The sequence below is a fragment of the Psammomys obesus genome, unplaced genomic scaffold (genome assembly GCF_907164565.1).
Source record: "Psammomys obesus unplaced genomic scaffold, mPsaObe1.curated_primary_1811, whole genome shotgun sequence".
In the NCBI taxonomy this organism is placed as follows: Eukaryota; Metazoa; Chordata; class Mammalia; order Rodentia; family Muridae; genus Psammomys; species Psammomys obesus.
Genome location: NW_026596079.1, coordinates 21,872,672 through 21,885,712, shown reverse-complemented (window position 1 = coordinate 21,885,712; position 13,041 = coordinate 21,872,672). Strand labels below are relative to the sequence as shown.

At 43.6% G+C, this 13,041-nt stretch overlaps 1 non-coding gene across 1 annotated transcript; it reads left to right on the top strand.

Moving 5' to 3' along the window:
* Positions 1 to 6,985: 6,985 nt before the first annotated feature.
* LOC129690951 (U6atac minor spliceosomal RNA) lies at positions 6,986 to 7,114 on the top strand. Its single transcript, XR_008722399.1, has one exon. It is a non-coding gene; the product is annotated as a U6atac minor spliceosomal RNA (small nuclear RNA).
* The last annotated feature ends 5,927 nt before the right edge of the window (positions 7,115 to 13,041 follow it).

The following is a 13,041-nucleotide window of genomic DNA, read 5'->3' as shown; positions in this document are numbered from 1 at the left end:
CTTCCTTCCTTCCTTCCTTCCTTCCTTCCTTCCTTCCTTCCTTCCTTATCATGGATGTAAATATATATACTTTTTCCAACCATTTACCTTTAATTTATTTGTAGATCTGAGTCTAAAGTGTGTTTCCTGTGGGCAGAATACAACTAGAATGTTTCTTTTGCATTTAGTCTGCCATCTCTGACTCTTGAGAAGGTTTTTTTTTTAGTTTATTACATTTAATTTTGTTATTGATGGAGCAGGATTCATGTCTGCTGCCTCACTTTGAGTTTTCTGCAGTTTCTGCCCCTTTCCCTTACCTTTACCTATTAAGTACTTATTTTCCTCACATAATATCTTATTTTCTTTAATAATATTTAGTACTTCTATAAGCTATATTTTTAGGGATTGTTCTTGGCCTTAACACCTATTTACATTGTCACTTGTCAAACTCTAAGTTAGTGTCTTAGTTGCTGTTCTATTGCTGGAAGAGATGCCATGACCAAGGCAACTAATAAAGGAAGGAATTTAGTTGGGGACTTTCTTTCGGAATGTTAGTCCATGAAGGTCATGGTGAAGGCTGTGGCAGCAGACAGTAGGGCAGCGTGGCACTGGAGCAGTAGCTAAGAGCTTTATCTACTGATCATCAGGCAGCAAGAGTGGGAGAGGGGGAGAAAGGGAGAGAAAGAAGGAGAGAGACACTGGCCTGGCCTGGCTTTTGAAATCCAAAAGCCCACCTCCAGTGACACAATTCCTCCAAAAAGGCCACTCCTATTCCAACAAGAACACAGTTCACAGTTACACTAGGAACTAAGCATTCAAACATATGAGCCTGTAGGGAATGCCTTGGTCAGTGTTCTATTGGTGTGAAGAGACACCATAACCATAGCAACTCTTATAAAGGAAAGCACTTAATTGAGGTTTGCTTACAGTTTCAGAAGTTTAGTCCCTGGTCATCATGGCAGAAAGCATGGTAGCATGTTTCAGCATGGTGCTGAAGTAGCTTGAGAGTTCTATATTTAAGGATCCCACGGGCCAGCGGAAGAGAGAGCCACTGGGCCTGGCTTGAGCATTTGAAGCCCAAAATCCTACCCCTAGTTACACGCTTCCTTGAACCAGGCCACACCTCTTCCTAATCCCTGACAAATAGCACCATTCCGTAAAGACCAAGCATTCAAATATATGAACCTATGGGTGTGTGTGTGGGTCATTCCTATTCAAACCACCACAGTTAGATTTATACTAAATTTCAGTGATAGATAAAAGTGTTGTTTATTTACACATAAAAGTATTGTATATTTACATATCCACTTACCCTTCTCTGTGATTTTGTTTTTAATTATATCACAATCATATATATGTTACAAACCCAGAAACACATTGCTACAATTATTATGTATCACAATCTCATGTGTATTACACATGAAATGGTGGGCCAGTAGGTATTTAAATGTTGTGACTTTAACATTTTTGTTGTTGTCATTTTGTTTTGAGACAGGCGTACCTCTAACTCAGATCCTCCTGTCTCCTGCCACCTCGTGCTGTATGTTTTGGAGTGCATTACCATTCCTTATTTATGAGGTGCTGGGATCAAATCCATGGCCTCATGCATGCTAGACCAGCACCGTACCAATCGAGCGACATCCCCAGCCCTAGTTCAACCATTATTCATCATTTCTTGGGCTCTACTCTTGTTCTGGTAAAGTCGGGGCACGACCTAGGATCGTTTCATTATCACACAGCTTTGTTCCTGCCCATTCCTATCCTGCTATTGTGTCAGGTGTATTCTATTTCCTTACCTTTTAGGATTGACAGTATAATAATACACATGTTTGGGGCTGGAGAGATGGCTCGGAAGTTAAAAGCACTGGTTGATCTCCCAAAGGTCCTGAGTTCAGTTCCCAGCACCACATGGTGGCTCATAACCATCTATAATGAGATCTGACATGTAGGCATACAAGCAGGCAGAATACTGTATAAATAATAAATAAATATTTTTTAAAATAACATACATGTTCTTAAATACAATTTCCATTTTCTTTTAAATTAGCAAAGAGTAGAAATAGGTAAATTATATATATTTGCATTGTTTGGGGGTTGAACGGATGGCTCAGGAGCTTATGGCTGTTGCTCCCTTTGCAGACGACCTGGGTTGGGTTCCCAGCTGTGTCAGGTAGCTCACAACTGCCTGTAACTCTAGTTCCTGGGGTTTCAACGCCATGGCAATGTCTGAGCCTGGGCTGCCACCCAGGGCCATGTCTGTGTGCATGACCCTACCACCACCAGGGTCTGGGCTCATGTCTACAGCCCGTGTTGCCATAAAAAGTCATCTGCAGGTCCATGGTCTGGGCTCCTGCTTGAGACCATGTTGATTGATGTCCAGGGATTGTACTGACACTGGGGTCAAACTGATCTAAGTGGCCTGTGCTGCCACCTGAGGCCTTGGTGACATCCTAGCCTGGGCTGCTGCTGAGGACCATGTCTGGGTCCATTATCCTGCTGTAGCTGGGGTCTGTGCCCATGTCTGTGGCCTGAGTTACCACCAAAAACCATGTGGCTGTCAGTTATCTGGGCTGCCATCTGCAGGCACTGTGACTTCACCAAAGTCCATGTCTGGTTCCGTGGTCTGTGTTAGTGTCGTAGGCCCTTGGTAAGACCAAAGGCATTGCGGATGTCCCAGTTTTGGCTGCTGCTAGGGACCGTGCTGAGATCAAAGGGATGTGCAGAGCTGGCCCCGCCCCTCACTGGCTGCTGCACTCCGGGAAAGTGGGCCCTGTGCCTTCCCTGGGCAGCACAGTAGAGCTGGCCCTGGCCCTGGTGGTGAGAGCATGGGAGAGCTGGCCCCAGTACTCATCTGCTGTTTGGTGGAGTGGGTGAGGGAGAGATGCCCCCTTCACACCCACTGTCACACAGGTGGGAGAGCTGTCCCTCACCGGCTGTGGCAATGGGAGAGCGGGTCCTGCACCTCTCCTGGGCAGCACAGTAGAGCTGGCCCAGCTGGCGTGGGCATGGGAGAACTGGCCCCTGAAGGCAAAAAAAAAAAAAAACTGGTCACACCCCTTGCCTGGGCAAAGTGGGAGAGCTGACTCTGGTGGTGCAGGCATAGGAGAGCTGCTGGGCTGACCAACTTAGCTTCCACGCAGGCCCAGATTCAGGGAACTGAGTTGGCCCGCCCCAAACCCCTCTATGAACTGCTGGAGCTCATGAAGAGACCGGTCCTGCAGAACCGAGGCTGCAGGCTCTCCAGCATGCAGAGCAACAGCAGAATATCTGAAAGGAGTCCTGATGAGGATCCGGTATTGATACTGTAGCAGAGGCCTCGACGCAGACCAGTGACTCATTACAGTGAACATTTGCAAGTAAAGCGATTTGGGCAAAAGGGTACACAGTGTGACACACTGCAGCTTCCACAGTGAGATGTTTTTGTTGTTGTTGTTTGGTTTGTTTCTTTTCTTGGGGGGGGGGGGAATTATCAGGACGAGGGCAGATGTGAAAGGGCAGGGAGATGAGTGAGATTGGGGTGCACGATGTTGAAATTCGCAAAGACTCAATAAAAAGTAAAATTACATAAATAAAAAATTTAAATTGTTTATATTGTCTTTTGCAATTACATAATTTTATTTTAAGATACCTCTGCATGGTTTTAGAAACAGGGTCTATCAGTCCTCAACCTCTCTACGTAAGCAAGGATGACCTCGAACTTCAGCTCCTCTTTCCTCTAAGTAAGTCCTTGGGGCTGAGACTGTAACTGAGCACCACTACTCTTTACTTACTCTGCACCAACGACTGAACCCAAGGCTCTGTGCATGCTGGGTAACTCCTCTACTAAGCTAAATCCTAAGACCAATTACATGACTGTCTTTGCCAATGTCTGTTCCTTTGATTTGGCGAGGGTTATAATGCTACTTTCTCTTGTCTTTAGCCAAAATAAATAAAAAAAAATCCTTTTATTGTTTCTATTAAGAAATGTCTGAGAGAACAAATTCTTTCCATCTTTGTTTTTAAACAAATGTATTTACGTTGCTTTTATTTGTAAAAGACAAGCTTACTGGACAAAAGATTCTTGGTTGGCAGTTTCGATGGCATGCCGCTCCACAGTACACTGTCCTTCTGCCCTCCATCACTCTAACAGGAAGTTAGCGATAAGGCTCAATCGAATTATTTTCCACCACGTAAGTTTGCTTTTTATCTTCCAAGCACTTTTAATATGTTCTTGGCTTTTAGGGTTGTTTTAAGTTACTACATTTATGTGCATGGGAGTGTGCACATATACATGAGCGTGCCACCACGTGCCTGCTGTTGCCCACATGCAGTCACCAAAGGACGACCGTGGGAGTCAGACGGCTCCTCCTGCTGTGTGCTCTCCAGTACTGGAGCTCAGGCTGCCAGGCTTGGTGACAAGCACCCTCAACCTTCTGGTCCTCTTCTTGTCTTTTATTTAAACATTCTTTAATATGATGGATCATTTTATCAGGTTCTTCTTTTTATTCTTAGAATGTATTGAGGTTTTGAGTCATCTAGATTGACTTTCATCAAAGTCAGTATATTTTCAACCACCATATTCCAGGCATTTTTCCTGCTGAGGTCACTTCCCCTCCACTTCTGGTATTCCTGCCCTGTGTGTGTTCACATACACAATAATGTCCCGTGTTTCCCCCGAGAGTTTCTTCTTTTCTCCATTATTACTTTTGGTTTTGTTTTCTGTTGCAAAATCTTTACCACTAGACTCTGTCTCCAAAAACATTCCGAAGTATATTAAAATAATTTACCCTTCATCCCTCTAGAGACTTTCTTCTCATTCTGTCTCTTTAACCATTGAGTATCTGTTTGGGGGCTGGAGAGATGGCTCAGAGGTTAAGAGGACTGGCTGCTCTTCCAGAGGTCCTGAGTTCAATTCCCAGCAGTCATATGGTGGCTCACAACCACCTGTAATGACATATGGTGCCCTCTTCTGGTGTGCAGGTATACATGCAGGCAGGACATTGTATACATAATAAATAAATAAATCTTTTTTTAAAATGCTATACCCAAGATCCCAGAGTTTCTATTTGGTTACTGTCTTTAAATTTTGTCTATTTTCCTACATTTGCTGATGAGACATTTCAGTCAGTTTCCTTATTGCCTTAAGCATTGTTTAATTTTTTTATAATAAATATATAATGGTTGCTTTGAAGTAGATGTAAAATTCGACATTCAGTCTTTTTCATGGCTAGTTGTGTTACTTGTTTTCTATGTATGTCACATTTTTTTAAACCTGTTTGCTTGTCTTCTATTTCTTATCTTTTATCTTTTCTTTTGCCTCCCTCCTCCCTCTCCTTTCTCCCCTACTTTCCTTTTTTTTTTTTTTTCTTTCATAGACAGGATTTTTTAAGTAAAATACATAATAAGAGAAATTGCTCTCTACCCCCAGGAGGGCTTTTCCCCTCTTACATGCTCACTGACTTGGCTCCACAGTCTTAATGAAGCCTGTCCTAACTTTGACTCCACTGTGTAAAGCCTTTGCCATTTGCTGCTGTCCCGGGATGGCGTGGCTTTAGTAGACCTTTGTCTCCTTCCCTGACTCTGGTCGGTTGTCATTCCCTACTACATCACAGCCCAGCTGTTGGGCTCCACCAACTGCCTGATGACTGTTCTCTTCTTTCCAACAATCCCCTAGGACATAAATTGCACCACAATTTGACCTAATTAAAATCAAGCAAGGTATTTTTTTTTTTTTGAAGCCAGCCCTTGAGAAGGGACTTTTTTCTTCCTACTTCAAGAATGTTCTTAGTACTTATCTTTTGCCCAGTCCTGACTACTAGATTAGCTGGCCTGGGGTTTTAACTTGTCACTTGAAAACAGCTGGCCTCTTAATTTCTTACCAACTCTCCATTGTTTCAGAGAAAGAAATGAACTTTTCCTCACTAGTGTCAAAGAAGTCTGTTTTCAGAAAGGAGAACATTGCATCCTCTGTCCCTCCTGCCTTTCCTCTCTGGCACTGAGGTTGTTGGACAGTGACCTGTCTCTCTTGGGGGAACAGCTCTGCTTTATGATCTGAATAGTTCTGAATAGTTCTCTTGCTTATGAGTGTGGACCGGATCAAGGTGGGGACCCCAATCTCCTGCCTGCACTAACCAGCAAAATAATGAGCCTCTGTGAATTGAGGTAGGAGGGGATTTGGAATGTCTCCCCGGAGAGATACTACACCCCTGGCCCAGAGCCCAGCGGCTTTGTCACTCTGTCTCTTGGCCACATCTGCCTAAGTGGAGTTTCAATTAAGGGCCACTGATATTGGCTGATCATGAGTATATGGATTTTGTTGAATAAGTATTTGTTAGTTTGTTGTACGTTTTTGAACAATTTATAAAAAGTTCTAATGGTTGTGCTTCTCCCCTTTCCAGCAGTTGTGGCTATTTTACTGGATACTGGGTCTGTAAATCTCTTTATTCCTTCCAGGGATCTCTTGAAAAAAAAATCCAAAAGTTACATCACTATCATCATCATCATCGTCTCTAATGTATATGTAAAGATGAGGTGTCAGGAGAATAAACTATTTACCTGATGTCTCATAGTTCAACCAGTGGTGGGGGTTGTATCTGAACCCATGCATTTGAGTTTCCCCTTAATCTCTGCAATACATATAATGTCAGCTTTCTAATCCAAAGTGCTTAGAGCACTAGGCGTGATATTGTAGGCCCATGATCTCAGCAAATTGGGAACTTGAGACAAAAAGATCAAAGATCTGTGATCTGACTGAGGTGCAGAGTGACTTTAAACCCATATGAAAAAGAAAGTTAAAGGCTGTGTGTGAAAGTTAAAGTTAAAGAAAGTTAAAGTTAAAGGTGTGTGTGTGTGTGTGTTGTAGTTGACTGGTACAGAGCTTGCTTAGCGTGAGTGACATTCTACCTTCAATCCTTAGGACTGAAAGACAGACACACACACACACACACACACACACACACACACACACACACAGGATTCCTAAGAGTAGTGTTTATGAAATTCTCCTTTTTAAAAAAAGCTGAGGGTAGTGTTGTATGAAAGGAGAGAAGGTTAGCACTCCCCTTGACAAGGATGGAAGAGGCCTTCGTACAGACCAACAACACACATACGGTTAAGGCATTGCCACCTACTTCGTGGCATCTAACCACTGTTTTGTTTTTTTTTTTTTTTATTTGTAATAGCCAGAAGCTGGAAACAGCCCAGATGCCCCTCAACTGAAGAATGGATGCAGAAACTGTGGTACATCTATACAATGGAGTATTACTCAGCAATGAAAAATAAGGAAATCATGAAATTTGCAGGTAAATGGTGGGACCTGGAAAGGATCATCCTGAGTGAGTTGTCCCAGAAGCAAAAAGACACACATGGTATATACTCACTCATATAAACATACAACATAGAATAAACCCACTAAAATCTGTACATCTAAACAAACTAAGCAAAAGAGAGGACCCTAACTAAAATGTTCAATCCCCATCCTGAAAGGCAAAGAGGATGGACATCAGAAGAAAAAGAAAACAGGAAACAACCTAGGAACCTGCTACAGAGGGCCTCTGAAAGCCAGAAGAAAACAGGAAACAACCTAGGAACCTGCCACAGAGGGCCTCTGAAAGCCTCTGCCGTGCAGACTGTCAAAGCAGATGCTGAGCCTAATGGCCAACCAATGGGCAGAGTGAATGGAATTTTATATAAGAAGTGGGAAATAGTAAGAGCTGGAGAGGACGGGAACTCCACAAGCAGAGCAACAGAACAAGATAATTTGAACACAGGGAACTTCCCAGAGACTCATACTCCAACCAAGGACTATCTGTGGAGATAACCTAGAACCCTGACAATGTAGCCACTTCTGATGAGAACTGATAGACTAAGATTAGAAAGAAGGAGAGGAGGACCTCCCCTATCAGTGGACTGGGGAGGGGCATGCATGCAGAAAGGGGGGGAGGGTGGGACCAGGAGGGGAGGAGGGAAGGGCTTATGGGGGGATACAAAATGAATAAAGTGTAATTAATAAAAGTTAAATAAAAAAAAGGAAAAGAAAGCTGAGGGTAGAACATGAGGCCTTTTAAATTTTCACTTACTATTATCACTAGTGTGTGTGTGTGTGTGTGTGTGTGTGTGTGTGTGTGTAGGAAGAGCAGATAAACAGCCAACTCTAGCACTGATTAGTCTTCTTGAGCACCAAGCACCCACTTATGAAGTGAAAGACATCTATATTTAAAATAGAACTTTACAGTTACAGAAAGATAGGTATGGAATTTGATTGTTCAATTAAGTACAGAAACCCAATACTGACCTTTTAGGATAATAATTGGCTCCTCTCAGAATGGAAAATAACTGCTTGGGAATCAAAACCTGATGTGTGAACTATTCCCCCCAAAGGAAGACATTTAGAAGATGCCCAAAGCTTTCGCCAGGCAGGAATAGAGAGGTCTATTGACTTTTCCCTCAAAAGTTAGCATTACTAATGAGAAGCACAGCTCTCGGGGCGCAGCGCTCCTCCAAGCCCACCTCTGCAGGAGAGGACATCAGGCCACATTCGTAAGGTGTAAGGAACATGTGGCGTCTGGAATCTTCGTACAGACCAACTGCATATAATGACCATGCACAGAAGTATCTGGGGAGCAGCTTTTTAATCAATGCCAGAACAAGCCTGTATCACATTAATAAAAACAGAGAACACATGCTTCCATGTCTGCTTGCTCAACCGTAAAGAGGGCCGAGCATTCACTGCGGCAGGAGCGGAAGATAAACTGCAGGAAGACTCAGGCGTTTCCGTAACGCAGTGGCGGCACGGGGACTCGACCTGGGAAACACGGATTATTGAGCAACTTGCACCTGGCCAAGAGGAAACATGACTCTAGCCTGTTGTAACAACAACCAACTAACCGGCAAACTGCTCGAAGCTCTAATCACCATTTCACTAGAGGCCTCTTAACATAATGCCAAGCAAGTGGAACGGGTGCTCTCAAAGTGGGAGGCTGTATTTAGGTGTGAGGAAGACTACACTGTGGTGCCCGTGGACCACAGGGTCAGTCATTGTTCTCTCCCACGTTCACTTTCTGGGCACAGGATTTTTATGAACACTCTCTGGAAGGAGGTCAGGACTCAGCAGCATTAACATGAGCGCAGTTAAGAGTTCCCACTAGGACTCTGGGCAGTGGTGGGGAAGTTGGGAGGTGGAGGCAGAGGCACAGAGGCACAGAGGCACAGAGGCACAGAGGCACAGAGGCAGGCAGATCTCTGAGTTGTGAGTTTGAGGCCACATCTACAGAGTGAATTCTGGGACAGCCAGGGCTACATGGAGAAACCTTGCCCCCCCCCCCAAAAAAAAAAAAAAAAAAAAAAAAAAAAAAAAAAAAAAAAAAAAAACAGAATTCCCACTAGAGCTGAAAGATTAAAAGCACTAATTCACAAGCCAGGTGTCCTGATGCCCATTCCTAGTTTCCACATGTAGCAGGAGAGAAAGACTCCCCAAAGCGGTCCCCTGACCTCCATAAGCATGCCTGCACTCTCTCTCTCTCATTAACAAAACAAACAAACAAACAAATAGATACTTAAAACATGATTAGATTCAGGTGCAATGGCACATACCTGTGATCCCTGCAAGGGGGGGAGGTTATAGTAGGAGGGAAACTGAGGCAGGAAAATCAAAAGTTCAAAGTTCTTGGGTTACCTAGTGAAAGCCTGTCTCAAAAATATAAACAAAACTTCACTAAGCCCAGTGCAGTGTAATCCCAGCACTCTGGGAGGTAGAGGCAGACGGATCACTGTGAGTTTGAGGCCAGCATGGTCTACAAAGCAAGTCCAGGACAGCCAGGCCTACACAGGGAAATCCTGTCTTGGGAAAACAAACAGTAACAACAAAAAACTTCATGAAAGCCAGGTATCATGTCACTGACTGAAAGTCTGGCATTCGGAAGACAGGTGAAGCAGACCTGCTTACAGTGACTTTGAGGCCAGCTTAGTCTATACAGTAGATTGCCTGTCAGCTGGGGGCTACACAGTGAAACCCCATCAAAAAAATGACAGGAAACCATCTTCACATGTAATTATCAGCGCACAACTGCAGTTGGAAGAGAGAAATTAAGAAGGCATCTATACACCCAACATGGTCTGCTCTGATTTCAGACTACAGGGTCAAGTTACACACAGAGACACACAGACACACACACACACACACACACACACACACACGATCTAAGCTCCTTGAAAGCAGGATCATATACTTTCCTAAGGACCCCCCCCCCTCACAAGCCATGGGCTGATGCCTACCACTCTATGTGAGCTTTGATGACTGTGGAGACTAAAAAGATCTAAAATGAGGTGACAACAGCTGATGAGCAGTGGTGTAAGGTGGTCTCAGCTGCGCAGAGGGGACTAGATCTGTTCAAAAGTTAAGAAAACAGTCTGGAGTAGGTAAAAAACTCACACATCTAAATTCGCAATACCTCATCTAAAGCTTCAGAGTGTATGTAGCCTACTGATGATGTCTTTCTTCAAAAACTGAAATAAAATCACTCAAGGCTGCCTTTACTTAAGACCCAAAGTAAATATTTACAATCAGTCGCAACAGACAAGTTCTAGGAGTTTGGCAACTTACGGAGACACCTTAAAGCAATCTTATTATTTTCCCATTTTTCAAAGACTTGGACTCCATTGAGACTGGGTGATTTCTTTTAGGCCACAACAGAAGATAGAACTGGGAAGTATAGCCCTGTTCCCTGTTTCATAGGACTTGACCTCTCTACAAGGCTGTTTACTCTGGCTGGTAAAACCAGCTTCGACTTTCATGTACAATTCAATAAATAGAGACCATGCTAAGAGCAGCGACTCTGGGTGGCTGAGTGGTTAAGGGGGAGGACGCTGCAGGGACAGGGCGATGGTGTTGTGGTCTCTGCCCTCAGTGACTCATAATCAAGTGGGAAGGGTTCTTTACACACCCAAGCAACATGTTTTGGTGTAAAAGTTTATCTTGAGAAATAACAAGATTTTTTTTTTTTAATTTCTGACTCATCTAACTTGTGGAAACCCTTCCCTTCTCTACTACCCTCATGCTATCTAATGTGTATAATTACTGGGTTGTCTGCTTTAAAAATCACTGGGGGAAAACTAAAAATTAAAAAAGCCCTCCCTCCGGAGGATGCTTCTCAATGACTGAAAGTGGGAAGATGAAAAGAAATCTTGTAGGTGGTACTCCTTTGTATACAATCCAGTCCAGGAACTGTGCACTGGTGTATGAACTTGTAGTTATCAAACCAATCAAGAAATACTATTAGTCAAGTAAATGTATATCAGCACTAACCCACCAGTGTTTCACACAGTACCACAGTAACCGAAGGAAAGACGTGTATGGAAAAACTGTAGTGGGCATATGCAATGAAAAGAAGTAGAAAGAGTTAATACTGATGAGCAGTGCCCTTGAGGACAAGAGCATCTGTTTTCCTGACCGTTAGAAAAGTGCAAGTTTTCAAAAACTGTTGCAGGAGGACTGGAGAGACGACTTAGTGTTTAAGAGCACTTCCTGCTCCCTCAGAGGACCTGGGCTCCGATCCTAGCACTTACTGAAGGGGGATTTACTGGGATGACTTACAGTAAGAGCTTTCTCACACTGAAGAGACCGAGAACCCAGGAGTTGCTCGGTGACACTAGATGTGCGGCCGGATGTCCCAGCAGTCCCCAAAGACCTAGGCGACACCTGGAAAAACTCTGTTTTCAGTCTACAGTGGAAGCCGAAAGAAGTAACAGCAGCGAAATGACAGCAGCCACAGACTAGAAGGACTTGCAGAGTGAGACCAACTTGGCAACGTTCCCTTCTTCCACGGCCTTTCATCCTGGCTGCCACCAGAGGGTGCTGTCCGCACCAACAGCACCCTCTTTTGAAGCTAGTCTTCTTGCTTCGAACAATCTGATCCAGAGAATCACTATTAATGACACTCTACTATGCTTGCGATAAGGAGCCTAGCGTAGTTGTGTTCTGAGAGGCTTTATCCAGCCACCGATGGAAACAGATGCACAGACCCACAGCCAAACCTTAGGCCGAGTTCTGGGAGCCTTGTAGAAGAGCAGGAGGAAGAAGGAGCTGGAGGGGTCAAGGACACCCCAAGAAGACTACAGGGTAAACTAACCTGGGCCCACGGTGACTCAGAGAGACTGAACCACCAACCAAACAGCATGCATGGGCGCTACCTAGGCCCCCTGCACATATGTAGAAGATGTGCAGCTTGGTCAACATGTGGCTCCCCTAAAAGTGGACCTACCAACAGAGTAGCTGACTCTGTTGCTTACCTTTGGATCCCTTCCCCCAACCTGGGCTGCCTTGTCTGGAAGAGGATACAATTAGTCCTGCTAAAACTGGAGATGCTGGGGTGGGTTGGTATCCTTTGGAGGCCTTGCCTTCTCTGAGAAGGGGAGACAGGGAATGCGGGAAAGGGGCATGAGGGTGAGACTGGAAGGAGAGGAAGGGGAGGGCTAGGATCAGGCTGTAAAGTGATTAAACAAATAAAGGGGGAAAAAAGAACATTAGAAAGAAAAAAAGAAAGCTCTGATAAATATACACGCGTGTGAACATGCATACATGGACCCATGCCTACACTCACGTGTGCACACACAGTGCATAATTAGAACTGCATAATTAATTAATGAATGGACATAGCAAAACTGAAGGCTACACATAACAATTAGTATTATTTCTACACTATAAACTGTCCAAAAAAAATCAAGTCCTCATTTATAATAATTACAAACATAAAAAACGCTCAGTAATAAATTTACCCATACACAGTAAACTATAAACCACTGATGAAAGAAACCAAAGAAACAAAAAAATGGTGATATTTTATGTTTCTAGATATGAAGAATTAATGGTTCAAATGTTCATGCTACTAAAATTAATGTTCACATTTAGTACAACGCCCATCAAAATTCTAAAGCCACTTTTCAAAAAAAAATGCCACTTGATCCTTAAATTTCATTTGGAACCAACCACAGAAGAAACCCACCAGTCAGTGCAATCAGGAAAACACAGACAGACACATACACACATAATGACAGTCTTTTCAATGCATATATTAAAATTCAACTCAA